This window comes from Lissotriton vulgaris, chromosome 12 (assembly GCF_964263255.1).
Source record: "Lissotriton vulgaris chromosome 12, aLisVul1.2, whole genome shotgun sequence".
In the NCBI taxonomy this organism is placed as follows: Eukaryota; Metazoa; Chordata; class Amphibia; order Caudata; family Salamandridae; genus Lissotriton; species Lissotriton vulgaris.
This window is the reverse complement of record NC_141700.1, coordinates 187,931,376-187,944,547: the sequence shown is the minus strand read 5'-3', so window position 1 is coordinate 187,944,547 and position 13,172 is coordinate 187,931,376.

Here is a 13,172-nt window from a genome sequence, read left to right as displayed (position 1 = left end):
AGTATGTCCTCTACAGCTGGGACTGCAGTGGTCTCTATGTTCTATAGCCTATTGCTACCGTTGTTGTGACCTAAAGGAAGGTATATGTTGTACAGCACCCTCTAGAGCCTCTGTCTATAGTTATATGTTGTGTGATCAAAATGTGATGGTCTCTAGGGGCTGTTTTATGATTGCAGTTTTCATCAATTGAAAACATCTAAAGAAGCACACAGGCAGATATGATGTTCATGTTTAAATGCTTTATTTATATAATAATGTTGACAGTGATTATCAAATTGCATATGCTTAATTAACATCAGTAAGTGCATTTAAACATGATTCTTATTGTTATTCATCATTGCATCCACTCCTAAAATGACGATGTTCCTGACATGTGGTATGTTTATCTTGCTTCTTCGACTAAGTCAATAGACTTACCTGAAGTGTGTGTATGACCATTTAGGGGGTCAGAGGTGATTACAGAATGGCATCAAAGGTATTTTCACCAGCTTTATGTATATTTGTAAATTACTGCTTAGTATTTTGTTGTGTGTGTGTGTGTTTTTTGTGTAATAAATGTACTTTTTTCTAAAAAAATAAAAAACAGATCTAAAATGTATTTATTGAGTGTTATTATTGCGTGCCAGGGAATGAGGAATGTTAGCCACACTACCAACCTAAGATTTCTCTGTTCAGCTACCCTGAGATAGTCAAGCGCTACAATGCGGTGTTTGGTTTCCAGGGGAGGGCTAATGTGGAGCAATTACTTGTACAGGCCACACAACTAATGGACTGTTTCCTTACAGATGCCATCATCTGCTTGGCAGTATTAACACCTCTTTTGAAATAGACTACCGCTTTTCCGGCACTTCTTATTCCACACAGGCAAGATTGCACTATCGTACCATATTTATGCCTGAGTTGTGCAGAAGAAGGGTAGGCATTCAGCTTTAAAAAAAATGTCACCCAACAAACATGACTACTATGTTCTACATTTCCAGGACCGATAGAAAACTTGACAAGAGATCTAGTCAAGAGATTTATATAGCGCGCTACATACCCATAGGGTCTCAAGGCGCTTGGGGAAGGGTGGGGAATTACTTGTCGAATATCCAAGTTTTGAGTTGCTTTCTGAATGCTAGGTGGTTCTGAGTAAGGCGAAGGTGAGTGGGAAGAGAATTCCAAGTTTTAGCTGCCAGGTAGGAGAAGGATCTACCTCCCATGGTGGTTTTCTTGATGCGAGGTACAGTGGCAAGGGCTTGGTTGGAGGATCGTAGCTGACGGGAGGGGGTGTAGAAGGACAGTCGTGTGTTGAGGCATTCGGGTCCAAGTTCGTAAAGTGCTTTGTGTGCGTGGGTTAGGAGGCGGAAAGTAATCCTCTTATTTACGGGGCGCCAGTGGAGGTTTTTCAGGTGACTGGAGATGTGTTCTTTACGCGGGATGTCTAGTATGAGCCTGGCTGAAGCGTTCTGGATGCGTTGAAGTTTTTTCTGGAGTTTAGCGGTGGTGCCGGCGTATAGGGTGTTTCCGTAGTCCAGGCGGCTCGTGACCAGTGCGTGGGTGACCGTTTTTCTAGTTTCGGTGGGGATCCAGCGAAATGTTTTTTTGAGCATGCGAAGAATGTTGAAGCAAGATGATGAGACGGCGTTGACTTGTCTGGTCATCGAGAGTGAGGAGTCCAGGATGACGCCCAGGTTTCGTGCGTGGTCTGTCGGGATGGGTGCTTTACCGAGGGCCTCTGGGCACCAAGAGTCATCCCAGGCGGAGGGGGAGGTGCCTAAGATGAGGACTTCTGTTTTGTCTGAGTTCAGTTTCAGACGGCTGTGCTTCATCCACTCGGCTACTTCTTTCATTCCTTCGTGTAAGTTGGTTTTGGCGGTGTTAGGGTCTTTGGTGAGTGAGAGGATCAGTTGAGTGTCGTCAGCGTAGGAGATGATGTTGAGGTTGTGTTGGCGAGCGATGGCTGCAAGGGGGCTCATGTATACGTTGAAGAGGGTGGGGCTGAGTGAAGATCTTTGTGGCACGCCACAAATGACTTCAGTGGCTTTTGACTTGAATGGTGGGAGGCGGACTCTCTGGGTTCTTCCGGTGAGGAACGAGGTGATCCATTCCAGTGCTTTTCCTTGGATTCCGACGTTTCTGAGGCGCTGTAGAAGGGTGCTATGACAGACTGTGTCGAAGGCAGCGGAGAGGTCAAGGAGGATGAGGGCGACTGTGTCTCCGTTGTCCAGTAGAGTTCGGATGTCGTCTGTTGCAGCGATGAGTGCGGTCTCAGTGCTGTGTTTGGCTCGGAATCCGGACTGTGAGGAGTCGAGGGATTTGTTGGTTTCGAGGAAGGCGGCGAGCTGGTTGTTGACAGCTTTCTCGATGACTTTGGCCGGGAATGGAAGAAGCGAGATGGGGCGGTAGTTTTTGAGTTCGGTGGGGTCAGCTGTGGGTTTTTTCAGAAGGGCGCTGAGTTCAGCGTGTTTCCAGCTTTCCGGGAAGGTGGCAGAGTTGAGGGAGCTGTTGATGACATCTCGGAGGTGTGGTGCTATGATGGAGTCTGCTTTGTTGAAGATGTGGTGAGGGCATGGGTCAGTTGGGGATCCTGAGTGGATGGAGTTCATCAGGCGGATGGTGTCCTCAGTGGAGATTGGGTTCCAGTCGTTAAGGATGTTCAAGGGGGGTGAAGGTCCTGCAGAAGGTTGGGTGGGTTGGTCTCCGGGTCGGTTGTCGAAGCTGTTGTGGATGTCTGCGATTTTGTTGTGGAAGAAGGAAGCTAGGGAGTCGCAGAGGGCTTGGGAGGGGGTGATGTCGTTGGAGTTGGCTGATGGGTTTGTAAATTCTTTGACGATGTTGAATAATTCCTTGCTGTTGTGGGCGTTGTTGTCTAGTCGGTCTTTGAATGCGGCTTTCTTGGCAGACCGGATTAGTTGGTGGTTTATGCGGGTGGCGTTTTTGAAGGCGTCCCTGGTGCTGGTGTTTGGGTCTTTTTTCCAGGTCTTCTCGAGGGAGCGACAGAGTTTCTTCGATTTCTTAAGATTATCGTTGAACCAGGAGGCCTTCTTGCTGCCTAGTTTGATTTGACGTTTTTTCAACGGTGCTAGGATGTCGGCGCTGTTGGATAGCCATTGGGTGAGGTTAATGGCTGCTTGGTCGGGGTTTGAGGAGTGGGCGGGGGGGTTTAGAAGAAGCGATGAGGAGATCTGGTCGATGGTGATTTTGTTCCAATTTCTTTGCAGGGTGGGTTGAGGATGGTTGTGGATTGTGGTCTTATTGTAGATAAAGTGAACGCAGCTGTGGTCCGTCCAATGAAGAGCTGTGGTGTGACTGAATGAGACATGTTTGCTGGAGGTGAAGATAGGGTCGAGTGTGTGACCTGCGATGTGGGTGGGCGTAGAGACAAGTTGTTTGAGTCCGAGGTTGGCGAGATTGTCCAGAAGGGTAGTGGCGCTGCTGTCATTGCTGTTTTCCAGGTGAAAATTGAGGTCTCCCAATAGAATGTAGTCCTCGTAGGGGAGGGCGTGTGGGGTGATAATGTCAGTGATAACGTCGCTGAATTGTGCACGGGGTCCTGGGGGCCGGTAGAGGAGGGTGCCTCTGAGTGTGGTTTTGGATTCGGTGTGGATCTGGAAGTGCAGGTGTTCGGCGCTGGCAAGGTTGACGTCAGATTCGGTTGAGATGCGGATGGAGTTCTTATGGACGATAGCGATGCCTCCTCCTGTTTGCTTGATGCGGTCCTTACGGATGATCTTGTATCCTTCCGGGATGGCAATGGTGATGCCTGGGGCTGAGGAGGCATTCATCCATGTTTCTGTTAGGAAGGCGACGTCCGGAGAAATGGTGTCTAGTAGATTCCAGAGGTCGATGGCGTGTCTGTGGACCGATCGGGTGTTGAGCAGGATGCATTTTAGGTGGTTGGAGTCAGGTCTCTGTTTGGTGTTGGTGGATGAGGAGTAGGTTTTGGTGCCGTCGAACTTGCAGGAGTTGCACGAGAAGGGTCCATGGATGTGTCCAGGAGCGGCTTGGACGCAGATGGGGGAACGCCCAGGGTCTAGGGCTAGGAGGGTGGTGGCATCGTAAGTGATGCGAGTGGGCTGGGCATTGCGGGGACCAGGGGGTCTGGCGCTGGGCGCAGTCCAGGCGCGGACGGGCGTAGACGGGCTTACCTTTGGCGCACCTTCGGCGCAACTGGGGCGCGCCCGCTGCGCGACGATGCTCCTGACATATATGGAGAGTGGAAGGGGAGGGGCGAGGGAGGATCAGCTGGGAGGCGGGTGCGTGGTTGAGGGGGCGGGCTCCAGGCAAAACAACAACAACTGTGTAAATGGCGCCGAGAACGGGAGAGCAGACCGGGTTGGGGGTGGGGGGAAGGTGAAATTGATGATCCACGCGGTGGCAAATGCAGCAGTATGCAAACAAATGATGTGGCAATGTCCACTCAGCAGCGCAATACAGGCACTCCAATTAAAGTTAAATAATGCAGGTAAAAGTCGGCAATCAGATGAGCGCGAGGAGATGACAAACAAAGAAATAAATAATTCTGTAGGCAAGACAAGCGCCGATACAGGGCAGCAGTGCAGCGCTAACGACACCAGGCAGTATGGTGCAGGGTCGAGCAGGGGCAGAAGGGAGCGACCGTGTCTGACGAAGTCAGGACGGTCACAGCTCTTCTGTGCTCTGGGGGAAGCCTTGCCTCGTAGTGGGAGGGAGGATCAGCTGGGAGGCGGGTGCGTGGTTGAGGGGGCGGGCTCCAGGCAAAACAACAACAACTGTGTAAATGGCGCCGAGAACGGGAGAGCAGACCCGGTTGGGGGTGGGGGGAAGGTGAAATTGATGATCCACGCGGTGGCAAATGCAGCAGTATGCAAACAAATGATGTGGCAATGTCCACTCAGCAGCGCAATACAGGCACTCCAATTAAAGTTAAATAATGCAGGTAAAAGTCGGCAATCAGATGAGCGCGAGGAGATGACAAACAAATAAATAAATAATTCTGTAGGCAAGACAAGCGCTGATACAGGGCAGCAGTGCAGCGCTAACGATACCAGGCAGTATGGTGCAGGGTCGAGCAGGGGCAGAAGGGAGCGACCGTGTCTGACGAAGTCAGGACGGTCACAGCTCTTCTGTGCTCTGGGGGAAGCCTTGCCTCGTAGTGGGAGGGAGGATCAGCTGGGAGGCGGGTGCGTGGTTGAGGGGGCGGGCTCCAGGCAAAACAACAACAACTGTGTAAATGGCGCTGAGAACGGGAGAGCAGACCGGGTTGGGGGTGGGGGGAAGGTGAAATTGATGATCCACGCGGTGGCAAATGCAGCAGTATGCAAACAAATGATGTGGCAATGTCCACTCAGCAGCGCAATACAGGCACTCCAATTAAAGTTAAATAATGCAGGTAAAAGTCGGCAATCAGATGAGCGCGAGGAGATGACAAACAAATAAATAAATAATTCTGTAGGCAAGACAAGCGCCGATACAGGGCAGCAGTGCAGCGCTAACGATACCAGGCAGTATGGTGCAGGGTCGAGCAGGGGCAGAAGGGAGCGACCGTGTCTGACGAAGTCAGGACGGTCACAGCTCTTCTGTGCTCTGGGGGTATGAAAAAGATATTAAATGCATTAATTCAATTGCTTCCATTAAAAGATATTAAATACATTAAAAAGATATTAAATACATTAATTCAATTGCTTCCATTATCCCTTACTTATGATTATTTGTTCAGCTGATTCAGCATTAATTGTTATGTGTGCAGCTGCATTCCTATACAGGTTTTTTAATAGCTGTACAAACCCAATTTGAAAAGAGCTTTTTCTGCTTCCAGCATGACAAAGACCACCTTACATTTTCTACGCTGAATATTAATCAATTGCCTGGGCAGGTAGTATTCGTCAGGATTAATCTTCCAGGTAGGAACCCATTTTGTTATTATGGATTACATTCTGGGTTAGAGGTGCGAGATGGTTTGACCACATTTTTGTGAAAAGTTTGTAGTTACTGTACTAAACTTGTTTGGCGAGAAGAATTCAGATAATGATTTGGCTTGTCTTTTTTTAACCTGACTATACCAGATTCCGTAAATGTTTTAGGAATTTCGCAGCCTGATAAGATGTCATTAACCCCTTGCATGCTGATGACGGCCCCATCCGTCATGCACTACGGTGCTCGTGTGCTGATGACAGCTGGGGGCCGTCATAAACCTGCCCAATCGCGATTTTGCTGCACAGGCGCAGAATCGCGGCAGCATGGAAAGGGTTAAACAGACTGACTAGAAACTTGTTCATTTGGTTGGAGAAGGTCTTATATACTTCTGCTGGTATTCCATCTTTACCACAGACCTTAGCGCATAGAGAGGAACAAATTAATTGTTTGAATTACGCTACAGTGATTGGGGCTAAGATAGAGCCTTGCGAGTCCTTTGCCAAGGCTGGTAAGGTGGTACTATAGAACCAGCTGCTTATTGCCTTTGGTGTAGAGATGTGTGCGTCTGACTATAGTCTTGCATAGTGTTTCCTGAAGGCTTTGGTTTTCAGCTCCTCCCTCCCAGGATGGCTAGTGTTTATAGTAATCAAGGCGGTGAGCTTCAAAGGCTCACTGGATTTATAATTAACCCCCGCCCCCATGGAGGACAAAGCCCTTCTCATGCCTCTGGCAGATTAGCAGGCAGAGAGGCAGGAAAAGTAGTCAGTCAGGAAGCGTACACCCTCAAAAGGCTAGCCACAATTTACGGTGGGCTGTGAGGTCTGCACAGCCAAGGAAAAGCTTTGCCATTTTGAAAAATCCTATAAGTAGGGAGTTCTGAGTAGAAAGGTGACTTACACCCACATGATGTTTTCACCTCAGGGGCAGATAGCCGCAGGGAAAGCTAGCCCATTGGCCACTGTCCCTCGCACCCCTAACATCCCTAAATCTAGGATTTATGGGGCACCTCTGATACCAGAACCTCAGTTATTCACAAGATTACATAGATGGACACCAATAAGCAAGTGATCACTGACAACAGGATTTGGACTCTGCCACAAAGCTCTCAAAGGGATACTTAAGTCCCTGTGGCACTATATGCTTAAATGAGTGAACGGCTTAGGTCCAGCTGGAACTCAACTTTCCCTGCAAGAGAGAGTCCTGTGAATGCTAGAAATCGTGTCAGACTCCCCTGGACTGGTAAGACCAGTATCCTGCAAACTGCAGGTAAATCTATTTGCTGATCCAGAAGAATTGCCATCCACCAAGCCGCTGAGAGCTAGCCAAAACAAAAGTAGAGAAGTGCATTCTGAGAGCTGTAGTAGAGTTCACACCACATTAAGAGCCGCTACCACACTACCTTGGACCGACGGCTACTGAAGGAACTTTTGATTATCTTTGCTGCAAACAAGGCTTGTTGGTCCCCTTAAGTGACATCTACAGAAAGAGGGCACTTCACAACACCAGCCCTGCAACTGGTGTGAGTAACGACCCTGATCCTGTGTTTCTGCATCCTCAAACTCGTGAGGTTGACATTGTGGTAAAAGCCTCTTTGGAGTGACCCGTCTACGATGATTGACAGCTGAAGCTACCCCTGCCCAAACGTCAACAAGCAAGGTTGAAGAAATCCAGCTGTTGAGCCTCGGTCCTGGGACCCCAAATACCTATACCCTGTGAGGTAAGACTGTAATTCAGCCCCCAAGTGACCGACTGTCAAGTTCTGCATTTACGACAGCTCCTGTGGCTCCCTTTTGTAGTAATTGACAGCTCAAAGCTACTGCTGCACCTGGTCTCACTGAGCAAGGTATAGTGAACTGGCTGTTGAACCCTGGTACCGGGACCCCAAAGACCTCTATCCTGTGAGGGTGAGAAGCAATTCAATTGAGAAGTGACCTTTTGTCGCAAGAGTGCTTTTTCCCTTTGACCGCAATATTAAAACCCTGAATTTAAGCCTACTGACAGTTCCTAAGTTTCCTCTACACCGGGAGTCCTAGAACAGAGTACACTTAATCTGACTGTGGAAACCTGGTCCCGGGCCCCCCAAAGACCTTTACCTTGAGAGGGTAGAATGTCACTAGCAGCATTTCCGATTGACCGCAATGTTAAATGTCTGAAGTATTTAATGCATTTATTTTCTATTGCTTTGAAAATCAATAGCTCCGGTTCTATGTAAGATACAAAGTTTGTTTTGGTGGATAAATGTAAAAAAAAATAATCTCTATTGTCATAATTTGGTGTTGTATTTCTTTTGAGTCAACTCAATTACTTATGCACCATAATGGACTTGTAAAATGCTTTACATATGTTTCTCCAGTAATGCCTGACTGCTCTTTGCCACACTACCAGGACTGAGGTAAGGATTCTTGTTGTTAATTTCAAGCATCATTTCAGTGTATTGAGAGAATATTGCATCGTAAGGCATCCCAGCCATACCACATAATATTCCACCTTGCAACAATCAGGATCTCTCACCACCTCTAGTACCTCACTATTCACTTTTCTAGTGACTAGGATTGCCACACCCCTAGTTTCTGCACCCGAAGAGGAATAATGAGTGTCTTTAATACATACAGGAACCCCTTGGTGGGACTGGGTGTTCTTAAGATGAGTTTCTTGAAAGAAAATAATATTGTTGTCAAATCCCCTCACCCAGGCCACAATGGACCACTGCTATGCACTATGGGCGCTGGCCCGGAAGTCGATAGAGCAAAAGGGAAACTTGTTCTGTTGCTTTGTCGACTTCCAGGCAGCCTTCGACTCAGTGGATCGCGGGAAACTTTGGGAGTGCCTGATTAAATATAATATCCCAACTGACCTATTAGCAATATTAAAAGAACTACGTAGATGAAATTGGGCCCAAGTAGTAAAAGATACACAGGGGGCACACACAAGGAAAATAGCAATAGACAATGGACTCCGACAGGGCTGCGTGTTAGCTCCTCTACTCTTTTCAATCTTCCTAGCAGACTTGCCGGTAGCATTGGAGGTGGAGAAGAGTGCTAGCCCCAGAACGAGTGGTAAGAAAGTATCATGCTTATTGTATTCAGACGATCTCGTCATCACTGACCAGACAGAGCTGGGGCTAAAGAGGAAATTAAATGCTTTTAACGAATACTGCAAGAGTGAACTGCTAATAGTAAATATGGACAAAATAAAGGTTATGTGCTTTGGTAAAAAGCCAAAGAGCTTTTGCTGGTATCTAGATAAAACTAAATTAGAAACAGTAAAAGAATATAAATATCTGGGCCTATGGTTCGAATCATCCTTAAAATGGAACAAACACGTAGAAAACCAAAATGCAAAAGCTTCTTCCTCTATTTGTGGTCTGAAAAAATTTAATAAAACCTATGGAGATATGTCACATAAACCCATGATAAAAGCTTTTTCAGCCATGGTCCCCGAACAAGTACTATATGGGGCAGAGGTCCTATTCTTTAGTGGTAAAGGGGATTGGAATCGGGAGGAAGGTAAAGCTGTAAAAACGCTACTGTCCTTGCCAAAGTCAGCCATGCTACAGGCAATTAGACTCGAAACAGGATTGATAGGGTGGAATACCCAAACCAGAATGGCGGTGGCTAGATTTTGGAAACAGCAATCTCTAGAGGAAGCTCAAAAGGTGTCACACTGGTGTAGTGGGGAAATACAACATAGCAATCTAAGATGGGCAGCTGAGGCAAAAAAGAAGATAAAAGAGACAATTTGTTGCCTAGATGTGGGTACAACCCAAAACCCCTTAGAAGCAGTCTTTACAAAAGGGACACTTAGAGCACAAGGAAGGGAGCACTTGAGGTCGCAGGACCTAGGTTATCTAAGAAACAGAAAATCAGTAAAAACATGATAGAAGTGTGGGAAACCGATATAGGATATCCATACCTAGAAGCACTCCCGAACTATGGATTTAGGTGGGATATTTAAAAAATGAGAATTGGCATTATCCCCTGGCGAGTGGAGGAGAAAGTCACGGCAGAAATTATGTACCCAGATGGTTTATGCAAGTGCGGTATGGGGTCTAAGTGTGAGATAATGCACATTCTTCTAGATTGTCTCCTGTATGTTGAAGTGAGAAAACGGATTCTGCGACCCATATTCAGAAAATATAACACAAGAGCGAGAGCCCAAGCAATCAATTTAGTGCTAAGAATGGAATATCTAGAAATTGCTATAGCTCTGGGTTACTACCTGAAAGAAATTAATCAAATGGTCAGGGGAAAGCTCAAAGAAGTGTACTGAGAAACCCCAGTTACCCTGCATACAATAAAAGAAGAAGAGTGACTTAGGCAGGACAAGTCCTATGGGTTTTAATACCTTTTAATCTCCTTACAGCAAAGGTGGACTGCTGAAGATAATGAACAGCCTTGACTTTAAAAGTCTAAGACGATTCGGATTTTAAGTAGAATGTTCGGTTCTGTATGTTTTTATACCTTTTAAAGATTTTAACAAAATGTTGTACATTGTTTTACTAATAACTAATTATGTATAATATCCTGAATTTTATTCGATATGGTTTTAAAGACTAAGGTCTAAATAAACAGAGTCTTTCTCTCTTCCTCACCCAGGCTAGTATTGCTGAAAATCTCGTCCTAATATTTACTCAACTGGTATTGCATGGAATGACTTTCAAAGGTCTAGGAGCAAGGTACCTATTAAGAAGACATAACACAGGGTAAGTGCTGAAGAATCTTTATTCTGTCTTCCACCACCAACAGGTTCTAGTCAGCTGAAGGCAGCTATGGAATGTTGGCTCACAAACAGTAAGAACGTAGTACTCTTTTAGGACCAATAGTAATTCTGCAGCAAAATAACCTATTGGTGATTTCTATGGGCATGCTACATCATTTTTCCCCCCTCCTCATTAGCCCTCAAGCTCTGATCCCCCTCGCCTTTTTTGAGCTTATCCCTACCTTGACCTTACAGTTCTGGGTCCTCCTAGAGGCATCGCTCTTTCCACCCTATGGAACCCACCCCCTTTTCTCTATACCCCTCCGCTAGCTGAGTGCCTTGAAAGTGCACTTGAACCTGCATCAACAAATGGCTGGTTTGTGCAATGCTACCTTGTGTTTACAAAGAAATAAAAAGAAAGGAAATGTAACTAGGAGCAGGATGTGGAGGACATCAAAATGCTTTTTCTAATTAGGCCTGGGTAGAGTTCACAGATTTCTCCTTCGCAAAACTTATTGAAGTGCCTTAAAAACTCTGCAACACTCTACGGAGTTGCATGAGTGGTGGAGTGCGGTCAGTGACGCTGTTCATGATGATTTTTAGTGACAGGTGTTTTACAGCACAAACAGCACCGCACACAGCACAAGAGGGATAATTCAATTACACTCTTCTTGACAGAGTTTTGCAGAACTCTGTGTGAAATTCACAAAGCTCTGCAAACGCATCCCCCACCCTTAGCTACCAGCTTGCTAAAATACCCTCTCCACTACAAACCCGTATAAAAATTACAAAAAAATGTCATTGGCCTGCTCAAAAGGATAGTCTCTGAAGAAAAAGAGAAACAAAGCCTCTCCATCCCCACCCACTGTATGAAATCTAATAATAAATTGCAAAAAAATCATTGGACTGCACAACAGAGGAAAAAGTCAGTGAGTGACCTCTGAAAAATACTTTCAGCTTTGATTGCTGCCAAATCCCAAATTGGGCGCCATGTCTCTAAAAAATATCACTCATTGACAAATTATCTATGACGGCGTGCTGCTGATAAAAGTCATATCAGAAAAAAATGTAAATAACATTTTTCCAAAGTTTGAAAGGCTTTGTCACTTACTGCTTTGGCCAAGATTTGCTCCGTAATACGAAAATCTCTGAAGTTGACCAGAAAGGTATAGGGATATTTTGCCTTGGGGATTTGAATGTGGAAACTCATTGGACTCACATCAATGTAAGATCCCAGTCTTTTTTTGGTTGATCTGAAATCATGTATTCTTTATTTTAGTCTGTAAGCAACTTAATAGCATCCTGACCATTCTCCTGCCCCTCTGGGATCCCCATGAAGCATAAGTTAGATCGACGAGTTCTATTTTTCTTCTCCTCCATCTTTAGTTGCAGGTCTGTTAACTCTGCTTAAATATTCATTGGTGTTGAGTGCTGTTTGTTTTGTTGTGCTCATGATCAGATACCCTCTTTTCCACTTGGAGGCTAAACTGCTGAGGACTTGAGTTTACTTCTACAAGCTGCTCATTTAGCTCTTTATGTGCCTTGTTTTGTGAGATTTTAATCTCCCTGATGATTTCTACCAGGATTTGCTGCAATACCTCTGCCATCTAAGGGAAATGCAATGAGGATGGCAGAAGTGATGGGTCAGGTAGTGGTGGGCTAGCTGGAGTAGCTTGTACAGTGCTCACAGCGCTTGCAGAGCACTGAATCAGAGAAGTCCCATCGTTTCTAGATGGAGGTCCTGCCTCTTTCAGCATGAAGGTGCTCTCAAATGTTTTTGTTAACCATTTGGGATGGAGCTTAAGATAAAGGGTACATTTGTATTGTCCAGACTGGCTGAGGTGAACAGCTGGCCTTCTTTCCTTCTCCCATAAAGTGATTGAGCCCTCTCTACTGCCACTGCTACCTCCATAACTTTGAAACCAGAGGAGGAAAACATGGGATACATTGGGTGGACTTAGATGGAACAGTAGTCGAAGTTGTAGGATCCTTTTCGGAGTCCTGAGCTAGAGGCAAGATCGATGTTTGGGGATAGAGTTGAGGCTTTGGGATATTGTAATTGTACCTGGAGGATACATGCCTTCACTCCCTTGCTGTCTATTATGTCACCTGGGGGATCGCTTTCTTGTCCACTATTCTTAACAACACCAACAAAGGAAGCATGATCTGTTATCTGCCTGTAGCAGTAGTCCTACCTCCCATTTATGTCCCCTAAATGTGTGTCATGTGTACCTCACAGTATTAAATGCAGTATTGAGTTTGCTGTCTCTCTGATGGCATCTATATCCTCTACCCCTCAATTCTAGAAGGTGTCCCAGGCTTGGTCGCAAATGCAGGGCTATCTCCATTCAACCTTAATCCTCTGCTCTCCGCTATTCAGGCTGCAACTCGAGGGCTTCTCCCCGACTCCTGATATCGATGTTGCTTGCCGCCCCAACCAGTCCCACCGTGGTGGAGTCAGTCAATTTGTGGCGAGAGTCTTGTGTGAAAAATAGAAAAGCAGGTAGAGGAATCAGGTCTCAAAATGTGGTATGGCACTGCAAGTGGAAGAAGCCACTGTGTCCTTTTTCAGGACACTGTTAGCACCACAACATGAT